Source organism: Macaca mulatta, chromosome 19, assembly GCF_049350105.2.
Source record: "Macaca mulatta isolate MMU2019108-1 chromosome 19, T2T-MMU8v2.0, whole genome shotgun sequence".
Lineage (NCBI taxonomy): Eukaryota > Metazoa > Chordata > Mammalia > Primates > Cercopithecidae > Macaca > Macaca mulatta.
In genome coordinates, this window is record NC_133424.1 from 40,011,373 (window position 1) to 40,036,664 (window position 25,292).

Sequence of the window (25,292 nt, forward strand, 5' to 3'; positions counted from 1 at the left end):
AGGATGAGATCAGAGAAGTGTCAACTGGATTTGAGAACATGGAAGTCTTTGGTAATCTTGAGCACAATTTTCATGGTGAAGTTAGACTAGAAGTGTTAGGGGGATGCCAAGAAGTACAGACCGTCTGTCTGTGACTATATATAACTCTTTTGAAAAGTTCTGTGTGAAAAGAAAGGAGCACTAAAAATGAAGCCAGCTATCTTTTAATTCTTATGGATTGGGCTGTCAGTCTCTTCACCCTCTAGAGTCTATTTTTTTTTTTTTAAATGAATCTAAGCATGCCTTTACTCAATTCAAAAAAACCTCTGCCGGCCCTTTGTTGCCCTTAAAATGAAATCCTAAACGTGGTAATATAACATGGATTCATAATTTAACTCCAATTACCTCTCTTGCCTCAGAGCCCTTGTGGATAAACTCTCAATTTCACAAGCTCTTTCAAACCTCCATGTAACATGCTGGTCAGGCTGCTGGAAGTGTCTTCCTTCTCCACCTGGTAAGCTTGTATTTACATCCCACAACTCAGCTCAGATATCCTCCTCACCAGTACCATGCCGGGCACTTACACATCATTCATATCTGCACCTCCCCAGTCTTTATTCCTTTAAGCCAGAAACATGGGTATCAGCCTTGACTTCCACATCCACTCATGTCTCATCCCCCATAACCACTTGACCACCAAGGCGCAGCTATTCTACTTTCTCAATAAGCTTCTGCCCCACTCTAGACCCCTCCATATCCCCACTCTAGATCCCTCCATATCCCCACTCTAGATCCCTCTGTGTCCCCATTCTAGACCTCTCCATATCCCCATTTTAGACCTCTCCATATCCCCACTCTGGACCTCTCCATATCCCCCACACCCTCCCGTATCTCCACTCTAGACCCCTCCATATCCCCACTCTAGACCCCTCCATATCCCCACTCTAGACCGCTCCATATCCCCCACTCTAGACCCCTCCATATCCTTACTCTAGAACCCTCCATATCCCCACTCTAGATCCCACCCTATCCCCACTCTAGATCCCACCCTATCCCCACTCTAGACCCCGCCATATCCCCACTCTAGACCCCTCCATATCCCCATTCTAGACTCCTGCACATTCCCACTCTAGACCCCTCCACATCCCCACTCTGGACCCCTCCATATCCCCACTCTAGATTTCTCCATATCCTCACTCTAGACCCTTCCGTATCCCCACCTCCCTATCCATCTCCCTCCATTTATTTTCCACACAGCAGCCAGAATGAACCTTTAAAAACACAAAGCAAGTCATATTCACCCCAAAATAAAAACCCCTCAATGGTTTTTCATGCTCTTACAAAATGATTCACTGGTTGACAGAGCCCTGCACTGTCTGAGCGCTGCCAACCTCTCTACCCTGACTTCCTATGCCTCTCCCAGCACTATGTTCTGGCCACATTGACCTTGCAGCTCCTTAAACCCACTGAGTTCCTGAACCTGTTCCCCCATCTCCGCCACCCCTTTCACCTGCCACTCCTTTCACCTTTTAGACCTAAATTCGAATGTCATTTCCTCCGGAAATAAGCACAGAACGGCAACCTGACCCAGTCTTAGGACACTCTGAAATTCTTCATGGTGCTCACGGCTCCTTCCAATTGCATCTGCATCCTTATGTGATTATTCTATACAGCTTCACCTCCCACCTGTAGACTGGCAGCTCCCCGACAAAGGTGTTGGTTTTGTGCACCAGTCATACCCCACCCTCAACTGAGAACCCAGCACTCCACACTTACCGAATCAATGGGCAAATGAAAACCCTCATAATTTGACCTTCTCTAGTCACTGACCAGAATCTGAGTCCTCAACATGGAGAGTAAATGTAATCAGGCTCCTCTTGGCCAGGCCTGGTGGCTCACGCCTGTAATCCCAGCACTTTGGGAGGCCGAGACAGGCGGATCACAAGGTCAGGAGATCCAGACCATCCTGGCTAACATGGTGAAACCCCGTCTCTACTAAAAATACAAAAAATTAGCCGGGTATGGTAGCGGGCGCCTGTAGTCCCAGCTACTCGGGAGGCTGAGGCAGGAGAATGGCGTGAACCCAGGAGGCGAGCTTGCAGTGAGCTGAGACCGCGCCACTGAACTTCAGCCTGGGTGACACAGCAAAGACTCCGTCTCAAAAAAAAAAAAAAAAAAAAAAATTCAGGCTCCTCTTCCTTAACAGGAACTCTTACCAGTTCCAGGTACTTGTCTTTCTACCAACTTCTATACCCGTAGAGATTGGCACCCTCTCTCCTAATTTCCTAAACTCATCAGTTATCCCTTCACCTTCAAATGCTTCGACTGACAGACTATTTTAAAGCAAGAGAAACATAAGGGAGTTATTTTGGTCCTGGACAGAAACCAGTTCTTTAGATTTATATTGCTTGGCTTAAAACTGAACACCAGGGTTAAATGTTCTTGCATGCAATTAGAGATTGTCCATAAGATGTCAGAAGCAGCGTCTGAGGCACTCTGCTTCTTTATCAAGTATGTAAACTAAGCTTAGCAAAACCTGGTTAGCTGACTAATGGTATAGAAACAGTAAAGTACTTTCAAAACTACAAAACACCAAGCAACATTATTAACTATTATGATCATTGCATTAGCCAGTCTTCCAGTTACTAGAAGAATATAAGTCCATTTTTACATGGCTAAAAGTAGCCCTCTACAGTGAATATACTTATATATAGAAAATCCAAAAGAACTATCTGTATCAGGCACTATCTGATAGAAGATTTATCTGAAAAAAATTTTAAATCATACCTATCAATATTAATCCAGGTGTGGGCTTTCTTTCTCAGGTAAGTGACAAAAGTCTGCTTGTACAAGTGGAAATAACTGCCAAAAAGGCTGAATGGCAGGAACACATCCCCTAGGGATCCGGGAAGCAGCCTCAGAAAACACCTTCTCTGACCAGATACCTCCTTGAAGAAAATGTGTATTAGTTAAATGACTGCATACATCATCATCATGGTATACAAACTTCACTTTCTTTCCTTTCCTCTTTCTGTCCTTTTAGACTCAAATATACCAACCATAAGCCTTAGCATCCGGAACTTTTAAGTCGGTTTCTAAATATACACAAACCAAATTAAGAATCCCCTACCTTTTGTTAACATTTGGGTACTGGGTAAAAGACAAACAGGAATGCTTTGTACTGTACTATTTTTGTTAACTTTTCTGTGAGTTTGAAATTATCCCAAATGATTTAAAACTTTTTTTTTTTAAGCTTAAAAAAGATTATCCTATCATTGAATATTTTAAACTATTGCCATGACCAAGTTTACAGTTTGAATTTTAAAGCTGGGTCTAACACAGACCAGAATTACTTCAATTCATCCAAAGTTTCTGGCCACAAAGTGATTTTTATCAACTTACCTTCATACCTGACATGCTCAGTTGCAAGTGCTGTCTAGTCAAACACTCCAGAATCATCAAACACCACCCAGCTCCTGCAGGAGCAACTGATGTTCCTTCAGCTCGAGGAGCTCTCTCATACACTCCAAGGTGAAAGTGCTTGCTCAAGATTCACAGAGGTATGGCTCAGCAAGCTGCACCACTGCCTTCAAGGCTGAAATGGCCACATCTGTCACCTAAAATGTAAAATAATGTGACTTAACATGTGGAAATCAAAATTAAGCTCCACGTATAAAACACTACTAACAGTGATTTTTTAAAAGCATGCAATAGGGGCAGGGATTCTTCTTCCATTATGGAAGCCTATCCTTCCATAAAGGATAAACAAGAGAGGCCTAGCTTTTAGTCTCATGGAACTTACATTGTAATCAAGAGAGTAAATAAACAAGATAGTGATGAGTAGGTGACAGAGAGTAACTAGCAGGGTGGTGATCTGGTTTTGCTGGGATGGCCAGGAGCAGTCACCTCTGAGCTGAGAATGAAAAGGAAGCAGCCATCTAAAGAGCACGGAAGATGCAAAAGCCCTGTGGCAGAGATGGGCTTGGCCACTGAAAGAGCAGAAAGGTAGTCCTTCTTGCTAGAGCCAAAGGGAGGAAATTGGGAGCGGGGGAGAAACAGTAGGAGATAAGGTGGGAGAGAAAGGCAAAAAGACCAGGACACATAGAGCATCAGGCGCTTGGATTTTACACGTTCTCCAGCACAATGAGAAGCCATAAAGCCAACACGGAGCCCTTGGTAAATGCAATGCATTAGTAGTTTTAAGCAGAGAAACTGCACACTTCTTTTAAAACAATGACTTTGACTGCTTTTAGAGAAGTGACGAGGGCAGGAGGGGCGGGCACTATCATAACCCAATGAAAAGGCCTGAACTTCAACTGAAGATATTGGCACAATCCAAAATTTAAAAACTCACAAGGAAGAGCTGCAACCCACTGCCTCGTTCATAATCACTGCAGTATGCAATGCCATTTACTAAAGGAGCTGCAAAAAAATCGTGTATTCACACTCCTTGGTTTAACATTTTAGCTTAACAGGGCTTTTTGTGGTTCAGTTAACAAACACTGTGAAAAACTCACAGCTGTAATTGGAGTGCAAATTTAATGTAAAAGGCCCAGTCAGTTGAAAAATAAGATTGTTTTTACTTTCTGCAATGAGACACATTATCAAGAGATTAACCACATATCTACAAATTTACTAGGCAAAAATGGGATAGTTTTAAAATGCCTCTTTGGTTTGAGCCACTTAATGGGCTACAACTCAGAAGGTAAAAAATTAATGGAAACTGTTGACTTCATAATTAGGCCTCCTCATTTTTTAAACGATCTCAAATACTTCCTCCACTTCATAGGTTTATAATCCAGTTCCCCTTGTCAAAGGACACTGAAACTTAAGCCACTTTAATTCCCTGGTAGCTCCTCCTCAATTGCCTTTAAAATTTGCGGAACACTTCCTACACCATGGCAATTAGATGTGAAAAACATGCTATTTCAATCAGCTCATAAACTTTAATTAAAAATAAGCACTTTGGCTCTAAGAGTCTGAAGTAAAGTGCTTATAGCTTGAGACAAATGTCTTAACAACAAAATTAACTTCACCTCAAGCAGCACCTTGAGCACATTATGTGCCAGACTGCACGCCATCCAGATGGCTCAAGGACCTTCTCCAAGAACTCAGCTGTGAATTTCCGTGCCTCAGAGGCCTTGCCGTCAGCTACAAACAAATTAAACACAGTAAGAAGTGAGAATGCAGAAAGCAGAGGAAAGTTAATAAATCCACTTAAATCCATTTTCTCAGAACCAACAACTGGCAATCTGAGGGACTGAGATAGGCAATCTACTTATAAACTAAAAAGATAAAAGGGGCAAAAAAGGCCGGGCACGGTGGCTCATGCCTGTAATCCCAGCACTTTGGGAGGCCTAGGTGGGCAGATCACTAGAGCTTAGGAGTTCGAGACCAGCCTGGGCAATATGGCAAAACCCTCTCTCTAGAAAAAATACAAAAATTAGCCAGGTGTAGTGGTGCATGCCTGTAGTCCCAGCTGCTCAAGTGGCTGAGGTGGGAGGATGGCTTGAGCTGAGAAGCAAGAGGTTACGGTGAGCCAAGATCATGCCACAGCCCTCCAGCCTAGGTGACAGAGCAAGACTCTATCACCAAAAAAAAAAAAAAAAAAACCCAGAAAAGAAACAAAAAAGAGAACCTACTCACCTAAAATGTAGTCTTGATAGCCTGGATTACTCACAGAGCAAAAGTTGATTTGTTTGGAAGATTTCTAGGTGAAGTGGCTTTTTTCCCTCTGGAATAAAACTTCGTAAACTAGAACCTGGCTTATCAAGACAGCTACAACCACTGAGTGAATCTTCATTTTGAAAGAAACCTAAAAAACCACAAAAAATAAGCAGGCGTAAGTATCCCAGATACTTCCAGTGCTCGTAGAGTGCTTCTGTCTTCACATCCTTGCTTGAAATTCCAAACCAACAAGGATTTGAGTATGAATGCTCTACTTTTATCTCTATTACTGTCAGAAGAAACAGCTTTACAAACTTAAAAATATCTCAAAATCCAAGTTCTACTTAAAAACAGTAAGAGCTTAAGACCTTTCACAAGTTAGGTTTTTGTTGTTATGTGGGGATTTGGGTGAAAGCAGAGAAATAACGTTGTTTTTTAATCCAGTGGAAACCACCTAAGTTCTTCTAGGGATCTTTACTATAGTTAGCAAGTTATAAAAGTCAAGTATCTGTTATTTTTTTCCCTCCCAAACACTGCCATAAAGCAGCATTAAAAGAGAGAGCTGATTTCCTATACTCCCTCTCCAATGGGTTGAAACCTCTTTATTTTCTACAATATCAGTCTGCCAATGGCTCCTCAATAAACAGGGATGAGAGATTCTTAATAATGCATAAGGTTTACTTCACTAAGACTACTACTAGGTTCCTCCTCATTAATTTCAACGACTGTGTCTAAGGAAAAGATCAGAAAATGCAAATCACATTAGGTTTGGGCTGTATGTAATTATGTTTCATAAGGCATGATTCAGCCAGTGGCATATCTAATTCTGTGTAATAAGATGTTTTTAAAAGAACGAAATGACTATTAAATAAGCAACGCTGAGGGTAGCACTTAGACTGGCAGAGTAGTTTCCGAAGGCGGTTTCAAGGAAGGTGTCTGAGACGGTAATTAGCAGCAGTCTTTCTTCCCCCACCACCTTTGATTTTCTCCTTTCCCTTTCTCCTTCCTTCCATTCCTTTGTCCCGGCTCAGGCCTCTAGAATTCCCTGATCCCACAGATGAGATGATCAAAGCAGGCAAGGGTCTACTACTGTTCACAAACACTGACGCGCATGAGCCTTAGAGGGCATCAACACCTCACTGGCTGTGTGACAATCTGTCTGTGCCTCAGTTTTCTTGCCTATAAAGAGAAGATAAAAATAGTATGCCTACTTCAATTAAGAGAATTAAATAAATTACTTGTTAACCATTTACTACAGTGCCAATTCCACAGTATATATGTATATGTGTTAAATATACCTTACTTCAGCACCACTCTTTACAGCCATTTTGTTTTTCCAGCTTTACCGAAGTAAATAAAAATATTGTATAATCTAAGGTGTACAATATGTTTTGATACACATTATGAAACGATTGCCACCATAAAGCAAATTAACATTTCCATCACCTTGCATTTGTGTGCTGAGAACACTTGTTTCATTCTCGGCAAATTTCAAGTACACATTAGTGTCATTAACTACAGTTACCAAGCTGCACACTAGATCCCCAGAACTTACTCAACTTTGTACCCTTTGACCCGCATCTTCCCCATTTCTCCCACTTGCAGACCCTAGCAACCACCGCGCTTTTTCTCTCAGTTCTGTTTTATTTTCCACATAGGTGATATTATTTAGAATTTTTCTTTCTTTACAGCCACTTTAAAAATATTCCGCTTCGCACACTGTTTCACTGCGTCTTCACCACAAGAACAGTCACTGGCTCCGTCTTTAGATGGGAAAACTGCGGCCCGGAGACTTTTGCTAGTTGGAAAGGTGGGTCAGTGGTGGAATTAAGTCACACTTTTGTCTTCTCACTTCGCGGCGGCTCTTTCCACTACACGATACAACTGAACGTGTTAAAAGTAAAAAACGTGACCCAGTTTAAAATGTCGGGAGGTGGGCGGGGGAGGAGGAATCTGCCTGAGGAGGAGGCAGAAAGGACCGAGAACGAGGGGACCCCGTTCCATTTCTGGACCCTGTCCGTAGGCTGCTCGTCAGACTTGGGGTCGCTCTGCCCTGAGCGATCAGGACAGCTGCGTGTGCTCAGGGTTCCAGCTGCCTTTTTCTTCGGGAGAGCGAATGGCTCGGATCTCCGCGGAGATGGAGCTGGAAAAGCGGAGCCATTGCTCCACAGCTCGCGGCAGTTCCTTGAAGCCCACCCAGGTGGGGAGTACCTGACGCAGCCCGCTCCCTGCAGTCTCGGGGAAGCTGAGACAGAGAGGGAAGCCCCGCCCCGGGTCCTTCCCGACCCCGACGTCCTGGCCCGCCGGGTCCCGAGGCCCCGGCCCGGGCGCCCCACTAGGGTCCCGACGCCCAGGCCTCGCTCGAGAGCGGCTCCTGGCCCAGCCCGGCGGGCGCTCACCTTCCTCCCGGGCACTGGCACCTCCCCGGCCGCCAAGTGCACGCGACCCCGAGCCTCCGTCTCCCGGCAGCCCAGTCAGCCACTTCAAATTCCCGCGGACGGTCCCCCGGACAGTGACGCGACGGTGCGGCGCCTCTGATTGGACGGGCGGCCGAGCTCGTACCCGTGAGAGCCCCGCCCCGCCGCCCCCGCCGAGCGCCCCCTCCCGGCAGGCGGACTGCTGCTCTCGCTCAAGCTCTGGCGTGGGGCTGCGCGGGACCAACGGGAGGGAAGTTGAACGGGGACATCATTGGAGATGATTTTTGAAAAACGAGCAAGCCATGCCTGGAATGAGGGAGAGTGGGAAATACACTGGATTGAGAGTCAGAAGACATGGTGTTTAGACGGGCTTTGGCCATTCTTAGGGGCACTGCCTTGGGCAAATCATTTCCCCTTTCAGGCGCACCTCACCTGTGCCAGGATGCTGCCCCCCCCCCGCCCCCATGGCCAGAAAATTCCACCACCAAAATCAGTCTCTCTCTCTCTCCCCTCTCAACACACACACGCACACGCACAGTGTATTTTCAAAGAATGTCAAATGTAGTATTTTTTTATTATTGATCAAAGGCAGCTGTAGCTTCCAATAATAATGGCTAACATTTACTGAGTACTGTGTGCGAGACACCCTCCTGCATGCTTTACCTGAATTATCTTATTTAATCTTCAAAAACCATCCCGTGAGAGAGGAACTATTATTATACCCATTTTACAGGGAACTAATTGGAGAAGTGAAGTGACTTCTCCAGTCTAACTAGGTAAAGCCAGGAGGCGAAACCAGACAGACTACAGAAGAAACCCTTTAGTGTCTCTACCAGGCCCTCACTGCCAGGCTGATGAGAGGAGCCTGAGATAGCCCATGTCACCAGGACACCAGGCAGGGTGAGTCCACAGGAGGCCGGGAGCCTGGACATGACACCCAGTGCAGCCTTGTCATAGGGAAACATTTTCACTTACTGCTTGGAAGGAAAACCTGGGCTACAGTCTCTCAGATCCCCTACAGCTGAAATAAAACGGAGCCAGGCGAGGTGATTGTGGAAACCTGCACTTAATTCAGCTAGCTTTGCCAGGAAACAAGATTTCTCTGACTTGTGTGCGGAGTCTGACCTTACATTTATTTGTTCACTGAACAAATATTTATTGAGCACCATAAGGTGAAAACACAGAAAACAATAAAATGAGGACTAACAACGGGGCTGGAGGACTAAGGTAGCTTTTTCATAATTTTTCCCTTTAACCCTCCCGCCCATAAACCTCACAAGTGGCAGCACTTCTCCTTACCCATTTTCATTATCACTGGAGACAACACAGCTCACTTCTTATTCAATTACCAAATATTTCTTCAAACATCGAGGTATTACTCAAACCAGTGCTTCTAGAAAATTATTTGAAAGAAACAGGAAGCAACAGGGTCAGACAAAATACCAATGCTATTGCAAACTCCATTAAGGAGAAACTATTGATTACATGGGATACATTTCCTAGACACAGCCTTTCTCATTTCCAAACCTGTGTCACCACATATTCGCTACTTGTTCAGATTCTATCAGAGGTTTTTAGAGTGTCTCCCTAAGTGGAGACCTGTTAAAAGCACATATTTCTTGGGAGTTTTCTTTCCCTGCCCCTCCATATCCTAAAGAAAGTATTTTTCTTCTTCCTCCTTTTCAATCTCTTCCCTTGTAGCCTAGCACAACCTTCTACTTGCCCTAAGGTGGACATCACCTACTGCTATTCTGACTTTTTTATATCTTTGCTCTTTTTATCACTACTAGGTCCTTACCCTCTGTTTAAACATGGGCTCACAAATACCTGCGCTCCCCCTAAAACCTTCCCAAAGCCCAATTTCAACCTTGAGAAACTGTCCTCTTGCTTCCCTTCTTGGTAGCCCCAAACTTTTCAGTACAGTGCCTCCCTCTCCTGCTTTCTTGAAGGCCAGCAGCCCCTCCTGAGGCCCCCAACCTCCACCCGACAGCACTGACGTGGCTGACCACCCACCCCTGTGCTCTTTCCTCCCTTGCCCTCTGTGTCCTCTCGCTTGATCTCCATTCTAGTTCTCTGACTACAGTAGTACCTGGGTCAACTGTGGTCTGAAAGGATTGAATAAAAAATTCCAGAAATAAGTTATAAGTTTCAAATTGTGAGCTGTTCTGAGTAGCAAGACTCATTCCTTTGTCCAGAAGTGCCCACACTGTATATACACTACCCATCTGGTAGTTACTGTCACGGCCGAAGGAAAACTTCTCCTTCACCCTTGAAGGTTTGCTGAAAAGCAACCAACAAAAGGCAGATTAATAAGAGAAAAGGCATACAAATGTATTCACGTGCACAGGGCTGGGGATATTACACAGGATGACCGCACCACGCAGTGGGGTAGAGATGGTTGTACACCCTTCTTCTTAGGGCAAAGGGAGGTGAGGAAGTATAGATTATTGGGGGGTAGTAAATTATTTGTGGGGAGAATGCCATGGGCTTAAAGAACATACAATGACCTGGGACGAAATCTGTTGAGCCCACAGAGCAGGCAACGGTTTATGACAAAAGTCTGTCCAAGGGTATTGAAAAACTCCAGTCTTTTTTCCTGCAATATAAATTCATTCAATGAAAATTCAGGGAAGAAACCCAAGGTTTCTTTGGTGAAGAAAGTAGAAGAAGATTCTTTGGTGGGTCAGACTTTAAGCAGAAAAAGGAACTTCAGAGAACAACTTCATCTGTGCTTTGTGAGAGACAGAGGATTGGAAGAAGGGATAGTGAAGGTCAGAGAGACCTTGAGGCTGCTTCTCCAGCTCACCATGACAAAGCACTGTGGTTTGGGGTATCAGTTTCTGGGCCCCAATGTCACTTAGTGGCCATCTCAATTATCAGATCAAAAAGGCATAGTATAGTGTATACAGGGTTTGGTACTACTTGTAACTTCAGGCATTCACTGGGGGTCTTGGAACAGCATAGTGGGAGTACAGTAGTGTCCCCAAGGATAAAGGGGCACTACTGTACTCTTCCCTGTCCTTGTTTTTCTTCCTGCCTCTCAGATTCTCTAAGCCTAGGTGATTCCCGGGGCATATACTAGAGAAGGCCTAGTGCAGGTTATGGTGATTTATGCAAGAAAGTAGATTTGCTCATTCATTTGTCCAATAATAAATATATATAGTATAGACTGTGTGCCAGACATTGTTCTACATTCTAGGGTAACAGGGCAAATAAGACAGCCAATGTCCCAGCCTGCACAGAATTTACAGCCTAGTGGAAATACACGATGAAAAGGTTAAAAAAAAATCAATTCACAAGCAAATTTCAATTATAAAAAATGCAAAAAATAAAATTCAATGATGTGACAGAAAATGAAGGGGAACAAATTCAGATTTTATGCAAAACACTTGGCTTTAAACTGTTAGCAACTACTTTTTTTTAAAGTTAAATATCATGTAAGCCAGAAAAACTTTACTTCCCGGGCCAAATTGGCCCATGGCCCACCAGATTGTGATTTCTGTTCCAAGCCCCGACTACTGAAAGTGTAGTCCAGGGACCAGGAGCTTGTTAGAAATACAGAGCCCCTCCCTCCCTCCCTGACCTGTCCCCAGAGCTGCTGGATCAGAATCTGTGTTTGACAAGATCCACAGTCCCCGAGTGACATCATTCACATTTGATGCAAGGGCCTTCAGAACTCACGTCTCTCCTGAGGCTGTTTCAATTTTCATATTCCTGCTGGAAAACGTGACCTGGGGTTCTTACCTGTGGTTCACCTCCACCTCCACCTCCACTATGCTGCAAAGCCACACCTAAGCACAGCCCATCTCCCAGTTCAGATGTCTCTCACCACATCCCACTCCCCAACCACAGCCTGTGTGGGCTGCCACCATGTCCCCTAGGGTTGCTGGGGCAGCATATAGGAAGTCACACTCAAGCCTCCACCTGCCCCAGCCCTTCAGAATTGACTGCTCCCCTCTTGCTGCTTCTGGTCTAGAGGTCTCAAACTATCCAAAGTCTAGACCAAAGACACAAAGCAGAGAAGTGAGTGCTGCTGTTTCTCCAGTAGGCAGGAGATGAGCCAGTGTTGCCACGTGGGCCTTCCAAGAGAAGCCATAAAGCTAAATGTAATCAGACAATTTCCATATTAAAATGTTAACATCTAGTTTTTAAAAATTCAAACAGTATCCCTGCCAAATAAAACCTATCTGCAGACCACTAGTTTGAGACATCTAAGACCTAGTCTGCATGGTGCATTGTCACAGAGGCTGTGCACTCTTTGAAGGCAAGAAATGTGTCATGTTCCTCATTGCGTTGCAGGCACCTACCACTAGGACCAATCTAGTAAAGGGAAAAACTAAATTAATACTGTTTCTTTCTCTGTGTGTGTGTGTCCTTTATCTTTTAAATTTTAGATTCAAGGGTACAGATGTGGGATACTTGCAAGGACATATTACATGATGCTGAGGTTTGGGTTTCTATTGATCCTAACACCCAAATAGTGAACATAGTACCTGTATTTTTCCATTTTCACACTGCTATAAATAACCACTTGAGACTGGGTAATTTTTAAAGAAAAGAAGTTTACTTGACTCACAGTTCCGCATGACTGGGGAGGCCTCAGGAAACTTACAATCATGGAGAAAGGCGAAGGGGAAGCAAATCACATCTTACATGGTGGCAGGAGAGACAGAGAGAAAGAGAGAGAGGGGAAAAAGGAAAAGGAGAAGGAGAAAGAAGAAGAAGAAAGAAGCAGCAGCAGCAGCAGAAGCAGCAGCAGCAGCAGCAGAAGCAGAAGCAGAAGCAGAAGCAGAAGCAGCAGAAGCAAATACTTTTAAACAACCAGATCTCGTGAGGACACACTATCATGACAACAGCAAAAGGGAAATCTGCCCCTATGATCCAATCACCTCCCACCAGGTCCGTCTCTTGACACGTGGAGATTACAATTCCATATGAGATTTGGATGGGGACACAGAGCCAAACCATATCAGTACCCAATAGGTAGTTTTTCAGCCTTTGCCCTCTTCCATTTCTTCCACTTTTTGGAGTCACCAGGGTCTACTGTTCTCATCTTTATGTCCATGTAAACCCAGTGTTTAGCTCCCACTTACAAGTGAGAACATGCAATATATGCATTTCTATTTCTGCATTAGTTTGCATAGGATAATGGCCTCCAGTTGCATTCATACCGCTGCAAAGGGGATGAGTTCATTCTTTTTTATTGCTGTGTAGTATTCCATGGTATATATGTGGTACATTTTCTTTATCCAGTCTGCCACTGATAGGCACCTAGGCTGATTCCATGTCTTTCCTATTGTGAACAGTGCTGCAATGAACACATGAGTGCAGGTGTCTTAGGTAGAATGATTTCTTTTCCTTTGGGTATATACCCAATAATAGGACTGCTGTGTTGAATAATTGTTTTATGTTTAGTCCTTTGAGAAATCTCTAAACTGTTTCCCAAAGTGGCTAAACAAACATTTCTACCAACAGTGGACAAGTGTTCTCTCTCTCTCTTTTTTTTTTTGTGCAACCATGCCAACATCTGTTATTTTGTGACTTTTTAATTAATAGCATTTTGATTGGAATGAGATGGTCTCTCATGGTGATTTTGATTTGCATTTTTCTGATGATTAGTAATACTGAGCACTTTTTTCATAGGCTTGTTGGCTACATGTATGTCTTCTTTTGAGAACTGTCTGTTTGTGTTCACGTCCTTTGCTCACTTTTCAATGGGGTGGTATTTGTTGTTGCTGATTCATTTAAGTTCCTTATAGATACTGGATACTAGTCCTTTGTTGGATGCATAGTTTACAAATATTTTTGGCATTCTGTATTTTCGGTTAATAGTTTATTTTGCTGTGCAGAAACTCTTTAATTTAATTAGGTCCCAACTGTCCATTTTTGTTTTTGTTACATTTGCTTTTGAGGACTTAGTCATAATTTCTTTGCCCAGGCCAATGTCCAGAGTGTTTTTCAAAAGTTTTCTCTAGGAATGTTATAGTTTGAGATCTTACATTTAGTCTTTAATACATCTTTAGCTCATTGTTATATGTGGCAATAGATAGAGGTCTAGTTTCATTCTTCTGCCTATAGTCAGACAGTTTTCCCAGCATCATATATTGAATAAGGTATCTCTACCCATTACTTTGTTGTTGCTATTGTCGTTGTTACCTTTGTTGAAGATCAGTTGATTGTAGGTGTGCATCTTTATTTCTGAATTCTCTATTCTGTTTCATTAGTCTATGCATCGATTTAGTATCAGTAACATACATTTTTGATTACTGTAGCCTTGCAGTAGTTTGAAATCAGGTGATGCAATGCCTCTGGCCTTGTTCTTTTTGCTTAGGATTGCTTTGAGTACTCAGGTACTTTGGTTCCACATGAAATTTAGAATAGTTTTTCCTAGTTTTGTGGAAAGTGAAGTTGGTAATTTGATAGGAATAGCATTGAATTTGTAGGCTGCTTTGGGAAGTATGGCTATTTTAATGATACTAATTTTTCCAATCCATGAGTATGGAATGTTTTCCATTTGTTTGTGTCATTTATACTTTCTTTCAGCAATGTTTCGTAATTCTCCTTGTAGAGATCTTTCACTTTCTTGGTTAGATATATTCCTAGGTATTTTATTTTTTTGTGGCTATTGTAAATAAGATTTCAGTCTTTACTTGGTAATCGGCTTGAACATTATTAGTGTATAGAAATGCTACTGACGTTTGTATGTTGATTTTGTATCCTGAAACTTTACTGAAGTCATTCATTGAGTCTAGAGATCTTTTGGTGGAGTCTTTGTTTTTTTTTTTTTAGGTACAGGATTATATCATCAGTAAAGAGAGAGAACATGACTACTTCTTTTCCTATTTTAATGCCTTTTACTTCTTTCTCTTTCCTTATTGCTCTGGCTAGGACATCAAGTACTGTGCTGAATAAAAGTGGTGAAACTGAATATCCCTGTTGTGTTCCAGTTCCTAGGGGAAATGGCCCAGCTTTTGGCCATTCAATATGATGTTGGCTGTTGCTTTATCATAGATGGCTCTTATTATTTTGATACATATTACTTTTATGCCTAGTTATTTGAGGGTTTTTATCATAAACAAATGCTGAATTTTATCGAATGCTTTTCCTGCATCTATTAGATAATCCTGTAGTTTTTGTTTTTATTTCTGTTTATAGGTTTAATCACATTTGTTAATTTGCATATGTTAAACTAATCTTGCATTCCAGAAGTAAAGCCCATTTGATCATGTGTGAACTAAGTTTCTGATGTGTTGCTAGATTTAGTTTGCTAGTATTTTGTTAAGGATTTTTGAATGTATGTTCATCAGGGATATTGGTGTGTAGTTTTATTTTTTGGTTGTGTCTTTGCCAGATTTTGGTATCAAGATGATACTGGTTTCATGGAATGTTTTAGGAAAGAATCACTCCTCTTCAATTTTGTTTGAATAGTTTCAGTGTGATTGGTACTAGCTGTCTTTTATGTGTCAGGTAGAATTCAGCTGTAGTCCAGGGCTTTTTTTGGTGAGAAGCTGTTTTTATTTGTTTTTGTTGTTTGTTTGATTGGTAGTGAGTATCGTTCTTTTATTTCCATGTTTAGAACTTCCTTAAGCATCTCTTGTAAGCCTTGTCTGGTGGTCATAGATTCCCTTAGCTATTGCTTGTCTGGGAAAGACTTTATTTCTGCTTTATGAAGCTTAGTTTGTTGGCATATAAAATTCTTGGCTGGCATTTCTTTTCTTTAAGGATTCTAAATATGGGTCTCAATCTATTCTGGCTTTTAAGGTTTTTGCTGAGAAGTCTGCTGTTCATCTGCTGGGTTTCCCTTCATAGTTAACATGACCCTTTTCTTTAGCTGACTTTAAGATTTTTTTCTTTCACACTGACCTTGGATAGCCTATATGCCTTGGGGATAGGTGTCTTTTATAGTATCTTGCAGGAGTTCTCTGGATTTCTAATATCTGCATGTTGACCTCTATAGAAAAGTTGGGGAAACTTTCCTGAATTATATTCTCAAATATATTTTCCAAGTTGCTTACTTTCTCTTCTTCTCTCTCAAGAGTGCCAATATGTCATAAATTTTTATTGCTTTACATAATCTCATGTTTCTCAAAAGCTTTGTTCATTAATTTTTTTTTCTTTATTTTTGTCTGTGTTGATTTAAAGAAACAATCTTTGAACTCTGAGATTCTTTCATCTGCTTGGTCTATTCTGTTGCTAAGGTTTCCAATATAGTTTGAAATTCCTGTAGTGAATTTTTAAAATTTTCAATTCCAGAAGTTCTGTTTATTTCATAACATAACTACGTTGTCTTTCAAATCTTGAATCACTTTTCTGTTTCCTTTGTGTTGGATTTCAATTTTCTCTTAGATCTTGTTGAGTTTCTTTGCCACTCATACTCTGAATTATATTTCTGTCATTTCAGACATTTCTTTCTGGTTAGAATCCATTTCTTGGGAGCTAGTAAGATACTTTGGAGGTGACAAAACACTCTGGCTTTTTGTATTACTGGAGTTCTTGTGCTGATTGTTTCTCATCTGAGAAAGTTGACGCTTTATTTTTCAAATGTGCTATCATTTAGATGGGGCGTTTTGATTTCTTATCATTTTTTCCTTTGAGGATTTGACTGTGGTTTATGCTGTGTGTGATCAATTGACTTCATATCTGAGAGCTTTCAGAGGGCCTGGGTTCCTTGGTTGCAGACAGAGTCGTATGGTGGCTTTCTCGGAAACTGCTTGGTGTAGCAATGTGTTTTCATTTGGTGCTATAATTCAGACTGCAGTAAAGTTGATGGCACCTCAGGGTAAGGAGCCAGCCTGAGGGTCTCACTTTGCCTGTGCTCACCCTCAGCAAGGGTGGAGGCAATAGAGAAATACAAGAGCACCCTCCCCGAGTACTGCTGTTCTTCAGCAGAAGTAGAAGCCCTTGAGAAGCTCGAGAACTGCCTCTTTCAGCCCACACTTCACGGGACCCAAGAGGAAGATCTGTGGCTGCATCCACAGCAGTGCACTGGGGAGAGACAGGGGCAATTAAACGACCTCCTCTCCATGTTTGTTTGTAGGCTTTGGTGTTGGCCCCTCCAGTGGTTGGCACTGCGCTTGCATTTCCTTTGACCCAAGAGAAGCTCTGACAGGCTGTGTTCTTACTTCCCTCAAAGGCAGTCCTCACCAAGGGTTAGGTCTCCAGGACAGCGGTGCAGGCGGGGAGGGGGAGGGGTGCCTCCCTTCCACTCCTCAAAGTTGGTGGGTCACGCTTCGGCAGCTGATCAAGGGAGCAAGCTGGGGCACCCAGCAAGGACACACACTGACTGGTTCCAGATTGTAAAACTGTTCTTGGCTGCAAATCCTACTGCTAAGGAGAAACCTCTTCTTCAGCACTTCTCCTCCTGTGGCAGCCCTGTAACAAGAGAATCTAATTTCACTGGCTGCTCCTGGGGTGCTCTCCACACTCACCACTCCATTCTGGCTGTGGGGGCCCTTCCCCTGCTCCAGGGCAAATGCTTCACTCTCTGGCCTGAGACTAAAATGTTTGCAGAAGACACTATTGCCAAGTTGCCACACAGTGACTGCCTTGGTATGAGCCCAGATTAAAAATGGTGTCACCCTCTCAGTCCCAAGTCTGGGAAAATGCCAGCAGCTTTTCCCAGTGTCTTCCCTCCATCTCTCAGCCTCCCCCAAGCTACCTCCAGGGCTTGGGAAAAAAAGTGGTGCTCTGTCTTGGTCTGGGTTGCACAGACCCCTAGCAGAAGGGTGAGACACAGAGGGAGACAGGCTGCCGCCCTTGCAGACAAGGGCTTCACTCACTGATCAGCCAAATGCTGTCATGGGAGCTGCTTGTGCATCTTTCCCTCCCCAGAGTCTGGTGTGTCTTTCACTAGTCTGAATTCCTGTCTTCCTTCTTGAGTAAAAGTTCACAGAGTTGATCTTTAAGCACTATTTTTCTATTTCCCTGTGGCTGTGGCATGTGCAATCTCTCATCTGCCATCTTCATCATTACCAGATTCTCTAATTTACTGCTTGTTTTATTTCCCTCCCTCCTTCCTTCCTTCCTTCCTTCCTTCCTTCCTTCCTTCCTTCCTTCCTTCTTTGCTTCCTTCCTTCCTTCCTTCCCTCCCTCCCTCCCTCCCTCCCTTCCTTCCTTTGCATTCTCTTTTCATCACCAACATGGTCTCTAACCCCTAGTGGGCCATTCAGATAGTGGTTTGCCTACAGTTCTTTTTATGTATAATAATACAATGTCATTAGCCGAATAACTTGGGTTTAGAGTCCAGCAGCCAGGGCTGGGACCATGCTGGCTGCTTCTGCCCAGATGCTTCTAGGAAGCAGATTCAACATTGATGTCATTACCCGAGTCAGGGTCAGTGAAGGCTGATTGTGTTGGTGACCCTCCTTTGCCTGCAAATCATCTCAACATCTTCCCTAAGAACAGAAGCAGCCTTTCGGGTGGTAACTAACAGCATGGCTAAGGGCTTTGATTCCCTGGGAGACACGTACTACTGTAAGTCATTATTGGACATTCATGTGAATGGATTTCAGAGAGCAGATATGGACCAGACAGACAGCACATATTCTGAACAGCAGAGAAAGGGAGAGAGGGCCCCTGATTGTAGGAGGGGTCCCATTGGGGTAAGGCTTGTCTCTCTATCTGCAGCTGTATGGAGCTCCACTTGGGCCCGGGGTGGGCCTGAGCACTTTCCATAAGAAAGAAAGGTAGCCCACAACACCCATCGGCTTCAGGGAGAGAAGAGATACTAGCTCACTGCTACTGATTTGAGTATCTGGGGCTCCCAGATGATTAAAACAAAACCAAAGAAAAGCCAGGCCCAAATCTTGACATGTATTTTCCACTAGAGGGCAGCTTAAACTTTCAAAATAAAATAAATCTTGCACACTTTGTAAAGCACTATATGTAAAATTTGTATGTACACATCACGTAAAACTAGTGCTCATATTCTAGTCTTTGCAAACCCGTACAAGCAGGTCAAGTGTTTAATCGCATATGTCTGAATGTATGTATCCTAGGAAACTAGTCTAGGATACAACTGAAAAATTCTTAAGGAAGTTAAGAGAAGTGCCAATGCCCAATGATCTGCCCTCTCAGTCCAAGACTCAGGCACCACCCGCCCTGCATGGCCCAGTGTTTATGTTTTTATCAGGCCTATGGAGAGAATGCAGGTCAGCGTGTCTGCTTCTAGCTATGATGAGGAACTGAAGTTAAATTTACCTTCCCACTATAAGCAACTAGAAAACCAGACAAAATATATGAAACAACAGTTTTTAAACAATGGTCACGGCAGGGCTGTGATCCCTAAGAGAAGACAAACAAAAGTTGTGAGTCCTGTAATCCCCCTGGCTTTCTGCCTGCAGGCGTCTCTGGACTGCAGAACTGGAAGGGGGAATTTGAACAGAGCACAGCATTTCACCAAATTAGGAAAGAGAGATCAGAGTTTGGAGAGACAGAAGTGGCTGGAATTTTTAAAAAGAAGTGTCAGGAGAAAGAGCTGATTTCAAAAAGAGCTTGAGAAATCTTTAGAAGGTTGCCACTCTAGTCTGATTCTGAATACTGAGCCACATGTTACTAGGGTGAAACTGCATGGGCTGAGCCAAGAGTTAAACAATGACCACAGCTCACACAGGTGTGGGAGACATGGAGTTCAGACAAGTCAGAGTGGTGACCCCTCAAAGACAACTATCTAAGGTACATAAAGCACTCACAAAACTCTGAAAACAGCAAACAATGAAAGACAAAATAGGCAAAAAACACAAATAGACATTTCACTGAAGAGGATATAAGGATGCCAAATAAGTACATGAAAAATGTTCAACTTCATTAACTATAAGGGAAATGACAAATGAAACCTGATGGCTCATGCCTGTAATCCCAGCACTTTGGGAGGCTGAGGCTGGTGGATCACCTGAGGTCAGGAGTTCAAGACCAGCCTAGCCAACATGAGGGAAACCCTGTCTCTAATAAAAATACAAAAAAATTAGCTGGGCATTTTGTGGTGCATGCCGGTAATCCCAGCTACTCAGGAGGCTGAGGCAGGAGAATCACTTGAACCCGGGAGGCAGAGGTTGCAGTGAGCAGAGATTGCGCCACTGCACTCCAGTCTTGGTGACACAGCGAGATTCTATCTCAAATAAATAAATAAATAAATAATGATATTACTACACACATATCAGAATGATTAGAATAAAAATTAATAGAAGTAGCATAATGCTTCTAAGGATACAGAGAAACTGGATCACTCAAACATTGCTGGTGAAATGTAAAATGGTACAAACACTCTGAAAAATAGTTTGGCACTTTCTAAAAAAAAAGATGAAACCTGTAAGTACCATATGACACATCACTGTATTCCTGGGCGTTTATCCCTGAGAAATGAAAATTATGTTTATACAATCACCTGTATGCTAATGTTTATAACAACATTAGTCATAATAGCCCCAAACTGGAAACAACCCAGACATCCTTCAATAGGTGAACTGTCAGACAAATTGTGATGCCTTCAAGCCATGTGTATAAATTAAACTTCTCCAGAGAAAGAGGATTATTATAAGATTATATATGAGGGGGTGGGGAAGAGACAGAGAGAGAGAGAGAGAGAGCTCTAGAGAGAGAGAAGGGGAAAATTTTTAGAAATTGGCTCACACAATTGTAGGGGCTGGCATTTTTAAATTTTGTAGACCAAACAGGCAGACTGAAAATTCAGGTAGGAGTGGATGCTGAAGTCTTGAAGCAAAATTTCTTTTTCTTTGGAAAAACCAGTCTTTTCTATTAAGGCCTTTAACTATTTATATGAGGCCCACTACATTATTGAGAGTAATGTAGATGTTAACCATGTCTACAAAATACATTCACAGCAACACCTATATTGTGTTTAATTAAATAACAGGGTACTATGGCTTAATCATATTGACACTTAAAATTGATCATCACACCATACTCAGCAATTAAGAGGAGCAAACGATTGATATACATAACAAACTGCGTGATTCTCCAGTGAATTTTGCTGAGTGAAAAAGCCATTTCTAAAAGGTTACATACTGTACAATTCCATTTATATGACATTTTTGAAATGACAAAATTTTAGAAATACAAGACTAATTACTGGTAGCCAGAGTGGGAGGAAGAGGTGGGAGTAGATAAGAACAAGAAGAAGGAGGGTGTAGTTATGAAATTACAACATAAGGGATCCTTGTGATGCTGGAACTGACCAGTATATGAACTGTAGTGTTGAAGACATGAACTTATACAAATTCTAAAATAATATAATACTTAATCCACACACATGATGAGCACAGCAAAATTAGGGAAATTGGATTATGGTCAGTAGATTATATCAATGTCAATATCCTGGTATAATAGATACTATATTATACTATATTATAGTGTATAATGAACATAATTTTCATGTCTCAGGGATAAATGCCCAGGAGTACAGTTGTGGGTCACATGGTAGTTACATGTTTTATTTGTTTTTAAGAAAGTGACAAACTGCTTTTCAGTGTAGTTGTACCATTTTACATTTCCAGCAGCAATGTTTGAGTGATCCAGTTTCTCTGTATCTTTGGCAGCATAACACTATGCTATAACATACTATCTGTTATACTGTATTATAGTATATTATATATAGTATATATTAATGTGTACTATATTATACTATAGTTTTTTCAAATGTTACAACTGGAGGAAACAATACAAAGTGAGCAGAAAACTCTGTATTATTTTTTAACATCAACTTTATTTTTATAATTTACATAAATAAAATGCAGCCACTTTAAGAATACACTTTAAAAGTTTCGACAAACATATGCAATTGTACAATCATCACCACAAGAAAGATATAAAATATTTTAATCATCCCAAAAGAGTCCCTTGAGTCACTTCCCAGTCAACCACCTTCTCCTAAAATCTTTGTTTCCAGCCGCTGGTAAACATTGATCTGCTATCATTATAAATTTATCTTTACTAGGTTTCACATACATAGAATCATGGAGTGTGCCTACTGTAGAATTCCAACTATATGTCATTCTGGGAAAGGTAAAACTATGGAGACAGTAAAAAGATCAGTGGTTGCTGAGAGTTATGGGGAGAGAGTGGGATGAATAGGCAGAGTAAAGAGGATTTTTAGAGTAGTATAATTTTTTGTATGAGGCTATAATACTGGATACATATCATTACAGTATACCTTTGTCAAAACCTACAGAATGTGCAACATCAAGACTGAACCCTAAAATAAATTATAAACTTTAGGGGAAAGGATTCCCTATTTAATAAATGGTGCTGGGAAAATTGGCTAGCCATAAGTAGAAAGCTGAAACTGGATCCTTTCCTTACTCCTTATATGAAAATTAATTCAAGATGGATTTGAGACTTAAATGTTAGACCTAAAACCACAAAAACCCTAGAAGAAAACCTAGGTAATACCATTCAGGACATAGGCATGGGCAAGGACTTCATGTCTAAAACACCAAAAGCAATGGCAACAAAAGCCAAAATTGACAAATGGGATCTAATTAAACTAAAGAGCTTCTGCACAGCAAAAGAAACTACCATCAGAGTGAACAGGCAACCTACAGAATGGGAGAACATTTTTGCAATCAACTCATCTGACAAAGGGCTAATATCCAGAACCTATAAAGAACTCAATCAAATTTACAAGAAAAAAACAACCCCATCAAAAAGTAGGCAAAGGATATGAACAGATACTTCTCAAAAGAAGACATTCATACAGCCAACAGACACATGAAAAAATGCTCATCATCACTGGCCATCAGAGAAATGCAAATCAAAACCTCAATGAGATACCATCTCACACTAGTTAGAATGGCAATCATTAAAAAGTCAGGAAACAACAGGTGCTGGAGAGGATGTGGAGAAATAGGAACACTTTTACACTGTTGGTGGGACTGTAAACTAGTTCAACCATTGTGGAAAACAGTGTGGCGATTCCTTAAGGATCTAGAACTAGAAATACCATTTGACCCAGCCATCCCATTACTGGGGATATATCCAAAGGATTATAAATCATGCTGCTATAAAGATACATGCACACGTATGTTTACTGCAGCACTATTCATAATAGCAAAGACTTGTAATCAACCCAAATGTCCATCAGTGACAGACTGGATTAAGAAAATGTGGCACATATACACCATGGAATACTATGCACCCATAAAAAAGGATGAGTTCGTGTCCTTTGTAGGGACATGGATGCAGCTGGAAACCATCATTCTCAGCAAACTGTCACAAGAACAGAAAACCAAATACCGCATATTCTCACTCATAGGTGGGAATTGAACAATGAGATCACTTGGACACCGGAAGGGAAGCATCACACACCGGGTCCTATTGTGGGGAGGAGGTAGTGGGGAAGGATAGCATTAGGAGATATACCTAATGTAAATGACGAGTTGATGGGTGCAGCACACCAACATGGCACATGTATACATATGTAACAAACCTGCACATTATGCACATGTACCCTAGAACTTAAAACATAAAAAAAAAAATTATAAACTTCAGGTGATAATGATGTGGCAATGTAGGCTCAGTTGTAAGAAATGTAAGAAATGTAAGAAATGTACTCTGGCAGACAATGTTGATAATGAGGTAGGCTGGGGAGGACAGTATTAATACAAGGGAACTCTCTGTACTCTCCACTTAATTTCGCTGTAAACTAAAACTGCTCTAAAAAAAAGTATTTTTAAAAAGAAAAAGTAAAAAAAGCTCAGAGCCTCCCAGACTCATAAATGTTAGTGTTATTCAGGGATCGCCTCACTTCTTTTATGTCTCTTTTGTTTCAGTAGATAATTTCATCCAGTCAACCCAGCAATCTCCTTGTTGGGTATATGCCCAAAGCAACATAAACTCTTCCACCAGAATGCATGTCCACACCAGCATTCACCATAGCAGAGACAGGGAATCAACCAAGGCGCCCATTAATAGTGGACTGGATAAAGAAAATGTGCTAAATATATACCATGCGATACAACAAAGCCATAGAAAATAATGAAATCATGTCCTTTGCAGCTACATGGAGGCAGTTGGAGGCCATTATCCTTAGTGAAACAGTGTAGAAAGAGAAAACCAAATACCACGTTTTCACGTATAAGTGGGATCTAAACATTGAGTATACATGGACATAAAGATGGGAACAACAGATACTGGTTGCTACAAGAAGAGAGAGGGTTAGATGGGGGGCACTTTTAAAAACGACCCGTCAGGTACTATGCTCACTAACTGGATGATGGTATTATTCATACCCCATACCTCAGGGGCACACAATTTATTCATGTAACAAACCTGCACACATATCCCCTGAACCTAAAATAAAAGTTGAAAAAAACCCAAAAAGTGTGTTATTATTGAATAAAAGAATAATTTTGAAATTACTTATAGCACTCTTTCCAAGTTTTGATCCCCTGTGTTAGACCTTAAGGTATTGATTTGCTCTTAATATTATAGAAAGTTTTGATTTTTAACTCAGAGATGTTCAACTTTTGTTGTGTCTTACTGCTTTCAGCTTTCTGTCCTCTTGAGGCCTGAGAGGATAACTTTCTCTTTGTAACTTTTTCATCAGTGTTTGTAACTTTTTTTCCTATAACTCTAAATGCTGTTGAAGCCTGATGCTAAAATATTTTATCTCGAAGGTCTCAAAGGCAAAGGTTTCCTCCAGTATAACTTGATTCTGCACTCTTGGTTTTTCTTAGTATGTCTGAATTGTTTCATGAAAAGGAAAACTTGACTTATGAATCCGAGTAATTTGAGTATTCTTTCCATCAGGTTTGACTTCCAGGTGATCTGAATGGGCTTCCCATAAGGGGAAGCCATCACTACAGAGGGTCTTTCTTTGACTTTTGGTAACTGGTCTAAGAAACAGATCTTATGTTTTATTGAGATAATTCCTATATCATCATTATTAAATTTTTTATTTGCTTAAGAAATATATCTATATAACATTCTGTATTGATTTTAAAATCCTTGTGTGGTTAAGTTACAGGACTTTGACTCCTGGGTCTTGAAAAAGCACCAATTCCTGCTAAATCTTGAACATTTAAAATGCATTTGTGAGACACAGGGCCAGAAATTAAACTTATTGAATCTTTCTCAGGCCAGGGACTACTATGAAAGAGGTGGGCACGTGAGATTATAGGGGCTTATCTTGAGAGAGAAAATTAGTTCAGAGTTTCTCTGTAAATTAAACGTTATTATGAAAAGCACATTGATGCAAGGTCAGCATCTAGGTCC

The 25,292-nt window shown here is 41.6% G+C and overlaps 1 pseudogene; it reads right to left on the reverse strand.

Annotated features, from left to right (window-relative positions):
* The window catches only part of LOC100427776 (SHC SH2 domain-binding protein 1-like), a 40,289-nt pseudogene extending 33,514 nt beyond the window's left edge, over positions 1 to 6,775 (reverse strand).
* Positions 6,776 to 25,292: the final 18,517 nt, after the last annotated feature.